We start from the raw sequence: 14,969 nt of genomic DNA, 5'->3' as shown, positions 1-14,969 counted from the left end.
ATTCTATGATAACGAATGGACAACACCAACAGACTCACCCCAATTTCTCCATGATTGGGACAACAGATGCAGAATCATATTAGACAACATAGCACCACTCCAAACCAGAACCTCACATAGAAAAAAACTCAATACCATGGTTTAATAAAGAACTAAAAGAACTAAAAACACAAGTCAGAAGACTTGAACGTGCATGGAATAAGAAAAAAGACGACTCTACACTCAACGACTGGAATGAACTACAAAGAAAATACAAATACACTATCAGACAGACCAAAAGATTATATTATAAAACTAAAATCGGTCCAGGCTACAAGGATACACATACTCTTCCAACTCGTAATCTACTAAATACCACACCGGTTACTTCTAATAACATAGATACCCCATCAGCAAACAACCTTGCTAATTACTTCAAAGAGAAAATCATAAAGCTACGAACTATGATACCCAGCAACACAATTGATTATACAAACCTCCTTGAGTGTCTAGACCCAACACATGGGGAATATCCAGCAGACCAATCATGGACCAAATTTGACTCGCTATCGATCGAAAATATCTCCCAATCACTCAAAAGATACGCCACATCGCAATGCAAATTAGACACCTGTCCTAGTAATCTGATAAGAAATGCTCCTCAACAATTCATAACAGACCTCACAAGACACCTGAATTACATGCTACAAAATGGTCTCTTCCCAAAGGATAAAGGAAATATTCAGTGGTGTGCTCGTAGATGTTTAACAACAGGCTCTCTCCCCTGTCCCCCTCTGTGCCCCCCCCCCCCAAATTGCAGAGCTGGCTATAGCCGGGGAGAGAGCCTGGGGGGGTGGCAATGCATTACTCCAGGAAAAAAAATTAAATGATCCCAGGTTCCAATCTAATTCATGCTTAATGTGCGATAAAATGCCATAAATAAGTAAATAAATATAAACTTTTAATGTTGAGCACCTGATTCTCAAAGTGAACATATTCCAAACACTATAATGAAAATAAAATGATTTTTTTCTACCTTTGCTGTCTGGTGACTGTTTTTCTGATCATGCTGGCCAAGTATCCGATTCTGCTGTTATCTGTTCTCTTAACTCCGTTTCCAGGGCTTCCTTTCCATTTATTTCTTTCCTTTCCTCCCTTCTTCTTCATTTCTGGTCCTCAGATTCTGCCTATTTTCTTCATCCATGTGCAGTTTTTCTCCTCTCTTCCATTTCCCTCATCTCATCTCCTTCCTCACTCTTCCCTCCCCTCCATCCATGTCCAGCATTTATTCTCTCTCCCCTCCTCTCCCCTGCCCTCCATCCACCCATGTCCAGCGACACTTCTCTCCCCCTGCCCTGTATGCACCCATACCCAGTGACCCTCCTTTCCCCTGCCCTCCATCCACCCATGTCCAGCAGTGACCCTCCTTCTCCCCTGCATGCACCCATACCTAGTGACCCTCCTTTCCCCTGCCCTCCATCCACCCATGTCCACCCTCCTCTACCCTGCCCTCCATCCACCCATACCCAGTGACCCTTCTCTCCCCTGCCCTGCACACACCCATACCCGGTGACCCTCCTTTCCCCTGCCCTCCATCCACCCATGTCCAGCAGTGACCCTCCTCTCCCCTGCCCTGCATGCACCCATACCCAGCGACCCTTCTCTCCCCTCCATCCACAAATGCCCAGCGACTCCCTTCTCTCCCCTGCCACCCCCTCCCGAGTTGTTCGGCAAATTCTCCTCCCTCCCTCCGGATCCGGAACCCTCACGTCACCGACCTGACCCTTCTAATTCTTCAGGGCAGGCAGTCTTGCCTGACCACTGCCAGTGCTGATTCTCCCTCGCTGGCGCTGCCGGTTCGCGCTTCAAAATGGCCGCCGAGACTTACAAGAGCGGCCGCCAAGACTTCAGCAGAAGTCTTGTGAGGCCGCCTCTGGAAGTCTCGGATAGTTTGTGTTAACCAATGCTTGACAAAACACATCTATAGCTCCAAAGTCTACATTATTTTTTTTTATAACAAGAACACCATACTTGAAAAAATTTCAACTATTAATAGCTGTAAGGTATTTTAACTAAAACTAGGGTACCATAAACATCTAATGTACATCATCTCCCACGCCCAAAGAGAGCTACTAGCCCTAACCCGACTACATCTCTTGATCATGAACAGCAGAGGACGCGGGAACACAGCGAGCGCTTCTCTCCAAGCTCCAGCAGGACCAGTAAAAGACGCAGGAAGTGGAAACCCCCCATATAGCAAGGCACATGCATTTCACCAACCTCAAGAGCTCACTCGTCGAGCACCCCTCTTGTCCAGGGTCCCCCCCCCCCCTTTGCCCCATGGTCAGTCTGGTATATTTCCCTCTCGCTCATCCACTGTCCCCGGTTCAGCATGCCTACCTCTCTCCTCCCCATCAGTGGTCTGGTATCTCTCTCCATTCCCCTAACCCGCGCAGTCCGACAGTCCGGTATTTCCCCTTCAATCTCAAACTGAAAAATATAAGTGGGATGAAATAAAAATGGTAAGAACAAGATCAAATAAAGATGGTACCAACAAGAACGAGAATGTGGATGCAGTGGCTCATAGGTTTGTTTGCTCTGTTTTGAGGGTACGGGGAATCAATATGACGGCTGCATGGGGGAGCAGAAAGAGAGATTAACCTCCGTGGCTTCACCTTTTTGATGTCTTGCTCCTGTTCTCAATCAAACCTCCTTGAGCAGTGAGCCGCACGGGTAATGCTGAAGACAGCTGCTTCTCGCTGCCCTGGTCCATTTCACTGCTTCTTACCACTCACAAGAAGTTGAAAAGGCGGGATGAAGCAGCAAACTGACCGAGCAGCCGGAAGCAGCTGCCTTCAGCTCTGCCCGTGCCGCGGCTCACTGCTGGAAACAGGGAGGAGAGATGTAGCCGGCCGAACCCAAAGTAAGGGAGGGAGCACTCAGCTGCCTGACACAGGGACAGGGAGAAGGGAGCCTGAGGAAGCAAAAAAAAAAAAAAAAACGCTTGGTTGGCCACCATTGTTGGGGGGGGGGGGGGCTGAGACAGAAATGGGGGACCTGGGCCCCTAGGCTCCGTGTAGCTATGCCACTGGTAACGAAGATTTGTACAACACAGAAAATAGAGGAGAAGATAGTCTCTCGACATTGGATGAGCATTACGTAACGGTAATTCTAATAGCTATTGCATATAGTCAGGTAAAAGACCAAATTAAACTTGATAAACAAGTACACATAGTTAAAAGGTAACTCTTGCATTTATTGGAAGCCAATGCAGTTTGATTAAAAGAGTTGCTGACTTGGTGAATCGAGGTGCTTTACATACAAGTCGAGCTGTATTATTCTGAGCTGTTTGAAGTTTTTTGATAAGAGAGACTTTTAGGCCTGAGTAAACAGCATTACAGTAATCAAATTTGGATAGCACAAAAGTTTGAACAAAAGAGTGAAAAAGCGAGTTAGAAAAGAAAGGCCCAGTCTTTTCAATTTCCACAGAGAATTAAGACACTAGACCTGAGGTTCAAATGATAGGTATTGGTTGATAGTTATTCCCAAGATTTTTATGGTGGTAGAAAAAGGGTAGGACACATTGAAAAATAGTGAAGTTTTTATTAGTCATTGGGTGAGCAGAATTGATTAGAATTAGGAACTTGCTTTTATCCTTATTCAGTTTTAATTTAAAATTGGCAGCCCAAAATTTCATCAGATCCAAGCTGGACTTAATTCTAGGCAAGATTTCATCTAAGTTTTCTTTAAATGGTATGTAAATAGTGACATCATTAACGTAAGGGAACGTCAAGACAAGATTATAACAGATATTAAATTAATTCTACAACATTCAATCGCAGTTACTATTACCTAAATCCAAAATGTCCCTATTTATTTATACATTACATTATGGGGCAAGTAAACTCGCTCTGTTTCTTTGATAACCCAAATAAATAAGGAAAAAGACTTCAGAAACTCCGCGCCAGCTGGTCCTAATAATAACCGGACCACTGACGACACCTCTCAGCGTGGCTCAATACTGAGCTTACGCTGGCGAGAATCCTCATTAGTCTACTTCCTCTAACACACTAGCAGTGATCATTTTACATATTTTCAATTTATTTGTACATGCTGTGTGATATGAGTACTAAAAAAGTACTTAGCTGTGGCTGTGCTTGAATAATAACGAATGTCCATGCCGAACAGCAAGCTCCTGTTTCGCTCTACGCTTCTTAAGGAGCCGGACCTTACATCTTTTCACAGCACCTTCCAAAGAGCCACCAGCTGCTAACAGCAAGCTCCTGTTTCGCTCTACGCTTCTTAAGGAGCCGGACCTTACATCTTTTCACAGCACCTGCAATAATGAAAACATTTTCTTACTAATGGTTATCCCTCCAGAGAGGGGAGCCCTCACCTATCCCTACCTACATGGAACCGGTACCTTCCAAAGAGCCACCAGCTGCTCCAATCATCACTATTAAAACTTAGCAAGGACAATTTAAACTATTTCCGGATGGTTATCCACCAATCCTGACTAAAGATTTGATTACTTTAAATGTGTAGCGATCGATCATATCCCACCCATATTCGTGATGGGGATCGCGATCGCTGTTTAACACAAAAAGAACAGTGTTGGATTTACAGATTACAGTCTTTCACACCTCAAGGTCTTAATAGTAAAATTGAATGGAAGATATTTCTTTAATTAGTAGGTGGTTAAAAGGTATGCTGGCCCTGGAAACTCCTCCTCGACAAATAAGGGCAAGAAAATAGGTTGGTTTAGGTGAAACGCTGAAACCACCTTAGGCAAGAAGGAAGGCATGGTCCGAACCGTGACCCCGGACTCTGAAAACTGCAGAAAAGGGTCTCTACAGGACAGCGCCTGGAGCTCTGACACCCGTCTCGCCGAAGTAATGGCCACTAACAAGATGGCCTTCAGTGTCAAATCCTTCTCTGAAGCACGCCGAAGTGGTTCAAAGGGAGCACCCTGAAGGGCCTTCAGCACTAGCCCAAGGTTCCAAGCTGGACAAGATGCACGCACGGGAGGACGGAGCCGAAGCACCCCTCTAACAAACCGTGCCACATCTGGATGAGCAGCTAAAGACATGCCTTCAACCTTGCCACGCAGGGAGGCCAATGCTGCCACTTGCACCCGCAGGGAATTATAGGCCAAGCCTTTTTGTACACCATCCTGCAAAAAGTCCAGGAGCCCGCAGGGGTGTGATCTCTTTAGAAGCACACCAGATTTCAAACTGGCGCCAAATCCTGGCATAAGCCACGAAAGTGGAACGCTTGCAGGCTTGCAGGAGAGTGGTAATTACTTTATTGGAATAGCCTCTGCCTCTCAATTGCGCCCTCTCAATCGCCAGGCCACAAGACCAAATCGGCTGGCGTCCTCCATGGTCACCAGACCCTGTGACAACAGGTTGGGAACCAGAGGTAACTGAAGGGGATCCTCCACGAGCATCTGTCGGAGGTCCGCATACCAAGTCCTCCTGGGCCAATCCGGGGCGACGAGAACCACTTCTCCTGGATGCAGCCGAATCTGCAGGAGCACTCGCCCTATCAAGGGCCACGAAGGGAACACATACAGTAGGCCCGGAGGTCAGGGTTGCGCCAAGGCATCCAAACCCGCTGCGCGAGGATCTCTCCATCTGCTGAAGAAGCACGGGACTTTGGCATTGGAGCTTGTCGCCATTAGATCCATCACGGGCTTGCCCCACTTGGCACATATCTGCAGGAACACTTCGTCTGCAAGTTCCCACTCCGCTGGATCGATCTGATGCCTGCTTAGATAATCGGCTTGCACGTTGCTCTGACCTGCAATGTGAGCTGCCGACAGAAACTGTAGATGCAGCTCGGCCCAGTGGCAAATTTGTTTGCTGTCGTGTTGAAAGGCCAGAAGCGCCTGAAACACCGCTTTCAACTCTAGGCGGTTGATGGACCACTCAGACTCCTCGGGTGTCCATAGACCCTGGGCATGCTTCCCCTTGCAATGTGCGCCCCAGCCTTTCAGACTGGCATCTGTCACCACTAGGCACCAATCGGGGAGCGCCAGCGGCATTCCTCGCCGCAGCATGCTGTCTGAGAGCCACCACTCCATGCTGAGTCGGGCCGCAGGGAGCCAAGAGAGTCTGCATTGGTAATCCTGAGATACTGGAGACCATCTTTGGAGTAGAGCATACTGTAGAGGTCTCAGGTACGCTCTCGCCCAGGGCACCCGTTCCATGGTGGCCGTCATTGATCCAAGCAGCTGGACAATGTCCCAAGCTCGCGGGCGGGGCATCCTCAGGAGCAGACGGACCTGATTCTGAAGCTTGCACCGCCTTTGCTCGGGTAGGTACACATACCCCGAGGCTGTGTCGAACCTGGCCCCCAAATATTCTAGAGACTGCGAGGGGGTCAGGTGACTTTTGGCCAAATTGACGACCCAGCCCAGAGATTAAAGTACTGAGACCACTCTGGCTGTTACATGCTGACTCTCTGCAGCAGAGTTTGCTCGAATGAGCCAGTCGTCCAGGTACGGGTGAACCCGAATACCCTCTCGCCTTAGAAAGGCAGCTACTACCACCATAACCTTTGAAAAGGTGCAGGGAGCTGTGGCGAGGCTAAAAGGCAAGGCCCGGAACTGGAAATGCTTTCCCATCACCGCAAACCTCAGAAACTTCTGGTGCGGGGGCCAAATTGGAATGTGCAAGTAAGCTTCTTTCAGGTCCAGAGACGTGAGAAACTCTCCTGGCTGTACCGCCGCAATGACGGAGCGCAGGGTTTCCATGTGAAAATGCCGCACTCTCAGGGACTTGTTTAATTCTTTTAAGTCCAGAATAGGGTGAAAAGACCCTCCTTTTCGGCGGGAGGTACCGGGGACACGGCCCCTATCTGAATCAGACCTTGTAAAGTCTTCTCTACCGCCGCCCGTTTGGCAGCAGAACCGCATCGGGACTCCACAAACACGTCTCTTACAGGGGCGTCAAATTCTATTCTGTAACCGTCTCTGATCAGATCCAAGACCCACTGATCTGAGGAAATGTTGGCCCACTCCTCGGCAAAGAGGGAAAGACGTCCTCCGATGACAGGACTCCAGGAGAGGGCCGGCGCACCATCATTGAGAGGGTCGCCCCTGAAGTCCAGGCCTTGAGAACGTTTGTCCGCACGAAAGGAGTTCCTCTGCTGAAAATGGGCACGAGAAGTGAACCCAGCAGAACGCCCCGGGCGGTACCTTCGAGCTTCACGGAAGCGAGGTCTGAGGAGTGGACCGCCGCACCCTTAGAGGAAGGCCGAGGCCTATGTTCGGGCAAGCGCTGGGGTTTAGCCTCACCCAGGCCCTTCACAATTTTCTCCAACTCCTCACCAAACAGGAGAAGGCCTTGAAAGGGCAACTTCACCAACCTTTGCTTAGAGGCCATGTCCGCCGCCCAATGCCGAAGCCAAAGAAGACGGCGAGCCGCCACTGCTACTGCCATGTGTTTAGCCGAAGCTCTGACAATATCATAAAGGGTGTCAGCAAGAAAGGACAAGGCCGACTCCATCCGCGGAGCCACATCTGAAAAGGGCTCCACTCCATCACCGGGCTGTTCCACTGCCTGTTGCAACCAAGCCAGGCAGGCTCTAGCAGCATAACAACTGCATGCAGACGCCCGAATAGTGAGACCTGCAATTTCAAATGACCGTTTAAGTGCTGATTCCAGTCTACGGTCTTGAATATCCTTCAGGGAAACACCTCCTTCAACCGGGAGAGTAGTTCTCTTCGCCACAGCTGTGACTAGGGCATCCACTTTAGACATAGCAAAGCGAGCCATATGCTCCTCACTCAGAGGGTATAATTGCCCCATAGCCCTGGAAACTTTCAATGGTCCCTCGGGGTCAGCCCATTGAGGCAAAATAAGCTCTTGGATGGAGTCATGCAAAGGAAAGGCTCGAGCAGGCTTTTTGGTACTAGCCATCCTAGGATTCACAGAGGAGGCTGTGCCACTGGCAGGGTCCTCAATAGAGAGCGCCTGCAGGGCATCAGAAATAAGCGCTGGCAGCTCATTACGGTGGAAAATCCTCACCGCGGAGGGATCGTCCAGATCCTGAGTCACTTCTGCACTAGACTCTGGCTCCTCGGACCATGAAGGCCTGCCAGAGTCCTCCGAATCCTCGCAGCCCGACCACGGGGGGGGGGGGGGGGGGGAAGGAGGTGCAGCACTCTCTGAAGGGGAATGAGCCCTTCTGCGCTTCATATTCTGCCAATTATCAGGGAATAACGCCTCAGAGGGCATACCCAGGCTAGAATCCACCGGGGGGGGGGGCATTAGAAGAGGCCCGTGCCGGGCTTTGTGGGAGAGCTCTTTTAAGCATGTATGCTTTATGCATTAATAAGACAAAATCAGGGGAGAAAAACTCACCCTGGGCACCCGGATCTCTGCCGGGGCTAGTAGCTCCCATATCAACCTCACTCCGAGGCCTCCCCCCGGGCTCAGGACTCTCCGTCTCAGCAGAAGTCGCACCATGTGGTAAAGTCAAAATGGCGCCCACTGCCAGCTCAGAGCGCGAAGAATCATCACTTGCCATGCTCGGGCCAGCTCTAACGTCTGTACAGCACGATTTACAGAGCCCCACTGCTGATCTGCGCTTGCCACACTTGGAACAGCGCTTTACTGTCTCCGCAGCCACTGCCGAAAACAGCGGTAAAATTCAAAATGGCGGTTCGCGCCAAAATCGCCCGATCGCGGGCCCACCCCGGAGGAGTCAGAAAACACTCTTACCTCACTGGACCGAGTATCACAGCTCCGGTCCCACAGAAAAAGGCAAGGAAAAACCTCTGTTCCAGCTTCTAAGCGCCAAAGCGCGACGCAACTTTTTTTTTTTCTTAACACTGTGAGGAAAGCAGAGGTAAATAGAACTCCGGAGGCTCAGGTGAGTGGGAAAGGCAGGGAAAGGGCGAACCTATGTGCCTGCATCCACTGTTGGTGGGGAAGGACAGGGAAAGCTAAGCAATGTGTCCACATCCACGGAGGTATGGGTAAGGCAGGGAAAGGGCGAACCTATGTGCCTTTAAAGTGAAGCTGCTATAGCCTCCAACACCCCTGCTAACAACTGGCAAAAGCACAGGAGCAACCTCCAGGCAGATTTTAGATGGAGCTAGAAGAAGCTGCAGCCACTCTGCTAGAGATAGAGAATACTGAAGAGAGGCAGTGGAGCAAGCTGGTATGAGGCACTGAAAAAAGTGTGCTCTCTATCTCCCTCGTCTGGTTGATGGACACAACCCATCTGTAATGGCTGCATCTGCTTGATGACAAGGAAATTTATGTTTATTGTAACTTGTTATACCGTTCTAGCTGCCTAGACAGAGCAGAGCAGTTTACATATAACGAGAAAGAGAAGAAAAAGGAATACCATAAAATAATAAGAAAGATATTCATTCATAGCACAAAGAAGGATAGCAAAGCCAAAAGAGTATTATATTTTTTAAAAAATCCCTTGCTGGTTGGTCTATCACCCCATGTCACCGAAAGCCTGCTGAAAAAGGAAGGTCTTCAAATTTACTTTAAAAGATTTCATAGAAGAGTCACTGCATAGGAAGAGAGTTTCAGATAGCCAGAGACAGAAAGTAAATGCAGAATTTATGGTAGATTCATAGCGTGCATTTTTAGGGCTGGGTAGAAAGTCGTGATTATTGATGGAACGGAGAAGCCTTGCTGGGGAATATGGGATAGTCATACTTGCTAGATAACCTGCATATAACCTATAGCGCTGTGTATGCCTTGTAGCGCTATAGAAATGCTAAATAGTAGTAGTAGTAGTAACCTGGGAGGCCAATTCTGAGAGCTTTGAAGGTCAAGAGTGCTATCTTATAGGTATACACTTGTCAACAGATAGCCAGTGGTATTGTTTGAGTAGAGGAGTTAAATGGTCTGAATGGTAAGCACAGCAGAGTAATTTGATTGCAACATTCTGAAGGGATTATAATTTTTTCATGGAAGAGTGAGGTAGACCAGCATGGAGGAGTGGCCTAGTGGTTAGGGTGGTGGACTTTGGTCCTGGAGAACTGTGGAACTGAGTTCAATTCCCACTTCAGGCACAGGCAGCTCCTTGTGACTCTGGGCAAATCACTTAACCCTCCATTGCCCCATGTAAGCCGCATTGAGCCTGCCATGAGTGGGAAAGTGCGGGGTACAAATATAACAAAAATCAAAAATAAATAAATAAATATACCACATTACAATAATTGAGTCTAGATGTGAAAAGTGAGAGAAGAAGGGCATGAAAGTGGTTAGTATCAAAAAGATGACAAACAGTGCGTAATTGGCGAAAAGTGGAAAAACTCTTGGCTAGTTGAGAGATTTGGGGAAGAAATGAAAGAGTGGAATCCCAAATGATTCTCAGGTAACGGAAGCTGGGGACTGGGGTAATATTTGATCCAAAGAGTGAAACAGGAACAACAGGAGGGGTGTGGGAGCCCGAGAACCAACAAGCTACTGTTTTGCCAGTATTACTAGTCGGTGTATATTATTCTCTGTTCCATGTCCTTTCCCTTATTTATAAGATAGGCTAGACAACTTCCGGCATCTGGACAGGACATTCATTAATAAACAGGATTATACCTGTCAGTTCAGCAAATAAAAAGCATTTATTAGAAGCCAATACAGCTTGATTAAAAGAGGAGCTGACTTGGTGAATTGAGGGGCTTTACATATGAGATGAGCTGCATTATTCTGAGCTTTTTATCTTATTTTCCTCTTTCAAACACTTAACTCCTATATTCCCTTCTGAACCAGGAGCACCATTATTTTCATATATGTTCTCAATATCATTACTACAATAGAAACAAGCTTCCAACAGATCTTCTACTGTACTCAAAATGATGTCCAGACCCAATGTCCAACAGGTGTACCCCATCTGGGTGATAAAGCCCTGGACAATCCGTAGTTAACAAATCATAACTCAGCAACATCTCCCCTAAAGCAGTAACAAATCTGGACACATTCACATTCATCCTCATTCTAAGTCTCAACTGCCTCAACCTTTCTAACATCCCTCCAAACCAATCTGGGTATAATACTGGACCACACTAATTGCGTGAAAGGAACATAGAATGCAGCTAAGAAATAATCCCTCTTCATTTCACAAATGGGAAGCACACCTTTACCCAACACAAATCATTACCCCTCAAATGTACGAATAAGTTCAGAAGATGAGAAATATTAGGTCTGCAGAACTGCTGGAAGGCACTGGTCCCACCCACATGCCATAAGACCAAACCAACAGATCCTGACACTGCTCTGCCAGTCCAAGGTTTGCTCCCCAGCAAGACTCTGCTGTATTCTTCCTGGACCAAAAGATATGAGTGTCCACACAGTCAAACACAGATGTCTGGAACAGAAACTACCACAGAAGAAATGAAATAATTATAATGCAGCAGAGCCCCAGGGTGCACATATCCTCGATTTTTACTGAAATACCAGCATCTCAGCCTGCGAATAAATAGTGAAAACTAACAACATTCTTTGAATTTTTTAAAACTAAGGTTTCAAAGAATTAATCTTTAAAACTCACAGGCATATACATTAAGTTAAAACATGTTTGCATTAACATAAAAGTCTATGTAAAAGACTCCATATATGGACAGATCATGAGGTACCATCATGCAGCGAAGAGGTTAATTAGTTCAGATCCTGTACCCCACACATTTCATCCCTTATTATTTGTTACAAAGTGCGGCGATTTAATCCCAATGTGTTTGCAGAATCTTGAATCTCCGAGTGGAGTCTCTCTCTTTGATAACATGCTGATGGCCTATAAGATACAAGGCAGGAGACAAGAAACACTCCCGAGCAGGTGATCCTAAAAAGGTGGCTGCATTGATTCCTCCTAAACACTTCGATCAGCTCCGCATCATCAGGTGAGATTGTGACAGAGGTCACATTGGCTTTCCAGGCAATACTGGCGTAGAAATTACAGCATATTATCGATCGGGTTGATGCAGTTCATGAACAATTCAATAGTCTGGGGGCTTGAACTGGATGAATAAAAGCATATATTATTAATTCTATTTGGGCAATGAACTTGCTCTTAGAAATATTCCAATCTATAATACATCAAGTTATTTTCAATCATCAAAGCCTTATTATATTTCGAAGGAAAAGACTTCAGATGCTTAGCTTTTCTGTTCCTTATAAATACTTTGGGGCATGTTTACTAAGGTGTGCTAGTGTATTTAATGCCTGGCTTAACGTGCGTTTTGCGCATTAGGTGCTGAAGCGTTGAAGTCTGCACTTGTGCATGTTGACTCATGTGGTAATGCCTAACATGGTCCTGGTAGGAGAAAGAGGTATTTTGTAGGCGTGGTGAAGGTATGTCTACGAGAGAGTGGTATTGCAGGTGTGCGTAGTTGCATAACGCACGTGTTAGCACGAGGCCCTCGTGCCATGAAAAAAGGTGTAGTTAAGGAATTTTTGCCATTAACGCGTCAGATTTCATAACACGTGGAACAGCACCAGAAATGGAAATTGCATGACGACTCAATGCCTCCACCTACATACACCATCAGCCTACACACAGCCATCAATCATTTCATTCACAATGGCACTCCTTTTAGCTGCAGCCTCAGCCTCAGCAGTGTTGTGGGTGTTTTGGAGCCTCAGGCCCCAGGCTAGCTTCCAGCTCAGATTGCAGCACAGGCACAGGGGATTCCAGCACAAGGACAGCAGCAGCAGCCAGTAAAGAGGCAGCGCCGGTGCCATAGGCAGGAAAAACACTCTCCAGTGCCCACGTATTTGCTGAGCCTGCACATTGCAGCGAGGGATGCATGAGGACAATGTGGTTGCCCTGTACCAGCTGAGCTTGGCAGCTATAATGGAGTTATCTGAACTCCTAAGGGCTAATCTCGATCCCATTACAAACAGGTCCCACCCGATACTACTACTACTACTACTATTTAACATTTCTAGAGCGCTACAAAGTGTACGCAGCGGTCTGACTAAGCTGTTGAGATTCTTACATTGTGTGGCCTCCGGCAGTATACACCAGGTACTACATGTCATGATGCGCTGGCTTAGGGAATACATTCATTTCCCTAATACTAGGCAACAGTGGGAGGCCCTGGGTGACCAGTTTCTGAACATCGCAGGGCTACCACACTTGATGAGAGCAATCGATTGCACACACGCGTCCCTCGTACCACCCAGTGAAAGGGAAGGTATATATCGGAACTGTAAGTGCTTTATGCAGGTGGTGTGTGATGCAAATATGCAAATCCTGAAGATGGTAGCCAGGTTCCAAGGGTCCACCCATGATTCCACCCATGATTCCTATATCCTGCATCACTTGGACCTGGGCAGGTATAGCCACGGTTGGCTAATAGGTAAGTGGAATGATGCTCTTTTTAAAACACGTAGTCCTGCTATGATATATATACTCAGTATGTCATGCCTGTCATTTATTCAGCAATTATCATAGTGTTAGTGAAAGTGGGGGAACTCTCCTCAGTGTATGCCTACGCTTGGAATGCTGAACTGATAAATTGCCAATTCCTCTATCTTATAAAATTGTAATTCTTCGAGACACTGGCTTATCTACCTCAACTGAAGATCATAAGACCAAACTACTATGTGTTTTACTACATATTGCTATCAAGATGGTATGTCACTGCTGAAAGGACTTGTCCAAACTCCATTATAAATTATGGTGGAATAATGTGTGTTTAGTTGACAAATAGGAAAGAGTAGCAGCTGAAAAAAAACCAGGGGGCCAATATTCAGACCACATGAGTTTATCGTTTATTTATTTACTATACTGTCTCTTATTGCATAGCAAATCAGAACGGTTTCCATATCAAAAAATACACAAATAACATATGACATAATTTAAGCTATGAACTCCATTTTACGATAGGACAGCAAAGACACAACTTCCATACCGAAGAAGACATAGAGGGGCATAATTGAACGGGGCGGAATGGGGGCGTAAAGCCATAAAGCGGCGTCCCGACCGTATTATTGAAACAAGATGGTCGGCCATCTTTCGTTTCGATAATAAGGCTGGAGCCGGCCAAATCTCAACATTTGGGCCGGATTTAGAGATAGCCGGCTTTGGTTTTCAACGATAATGGAAACTAATGGCGGCCATCTCAAACCCGGCCAAATCCAAGCCCTTTGGTTGTGGGAGGAGCCCGCATTTGTAGTGCACTGGTCCCCCTGATATGCCAGGACACCAACTGGGCACCCTAGGGGGCACTGCAATGGACTTCAAAAATAGCTCCCAGGTGCATACCTCCCTTACCTTGTGTGCTGAGCCCCCCAAATCCCCCCCAAAAAACCCACTCCCCACAACTGTACACCACTACCATAGCCCTTAGAGGTGAAGGGGGGCACCTACATGTGGGTACAGTGGGTTTTGGGGGGGGTTGGAGGGCTCCCATTTACCACTACAAGTGTAACAGGTAGGGAGGGGGCCTGGGTCCACCTGCCTGAAGTGCACTGCACCCACTAAAAACTGCTAGAGGGACCTGCATACTGATGATGGAGCTGGGTATGACATTTGAGGCTGGCATGGAGGCTGGCAAAAAATGAATTTTAATTTTTTTGGGGGGTGGGAGGGGGTTGGTGACCACTGGGGGAGTAAGGGGAGGTCATCCCCGATGGCCATTCTCCGGTGGTCATCTGGTCATTTGGGGCACTTTTTGGAGGCTTGGTCCTAAAACTAAATGGACCAAGTAAAGCCGGCCAAGTGCTCGTCAGAGCCAGCCTTCTTTTTTCCATTATCGGCCGAAGCCGGCCATCTCGTAACCACGCCCCCGTCCCGCCTTCCGTACCTTTAACTTTGGCCGGCCCTGCAACGATTTGTGTCGGACGATGGCTGGCCACCTCCTTCGAAAATAAGCAGGATAGACATTCAGTACAACAGTCATACATCTCACATTAATCATACTTTATGTCCAATAATTCATATCTTCCAAATAATATAGAGACCTTATTTCTAACTTGGCTAACTCCCGCAGTCACCGCTAAACCCGGATATTAAATGCC

At 47.2% G+C, this 14,969-nt stretch overlaps 1 protein-coding gene across 1 annotated transcript in view; it reads right to left on the bottom strand.

Moving 5' to 3' along the window:
* TBC1D2 (TBC1 domain family member 2) overlaps positions 1 to 14,969 on the bottom strand; it is a 692,224-nt gene that overhangs the window by 555,189 nt on the left and 122,066 nt on the right.

This window comes from Microcaecilia unicolor, chromosome 2 (genome assembly GCF_901765095.1).
Source record: "Microcaecilia unicolor chromosome 2, aMicUni1.1, whole genome shotgun sequence".
In the NCBI taxonomy this organism is placed as follows: domain Eukaryota; kingdom Metazoa; phylum Chordata; class Amphibia; order Gymnophiona; family Siphonopidae; genus Microcaecilia; species Microcaecilia unicolor.
The sequence above is the reverse complement of the archived record's forward strand: the minus strand, read 5'-3'. Positions and strand labels throughout refer to the sequence as shown.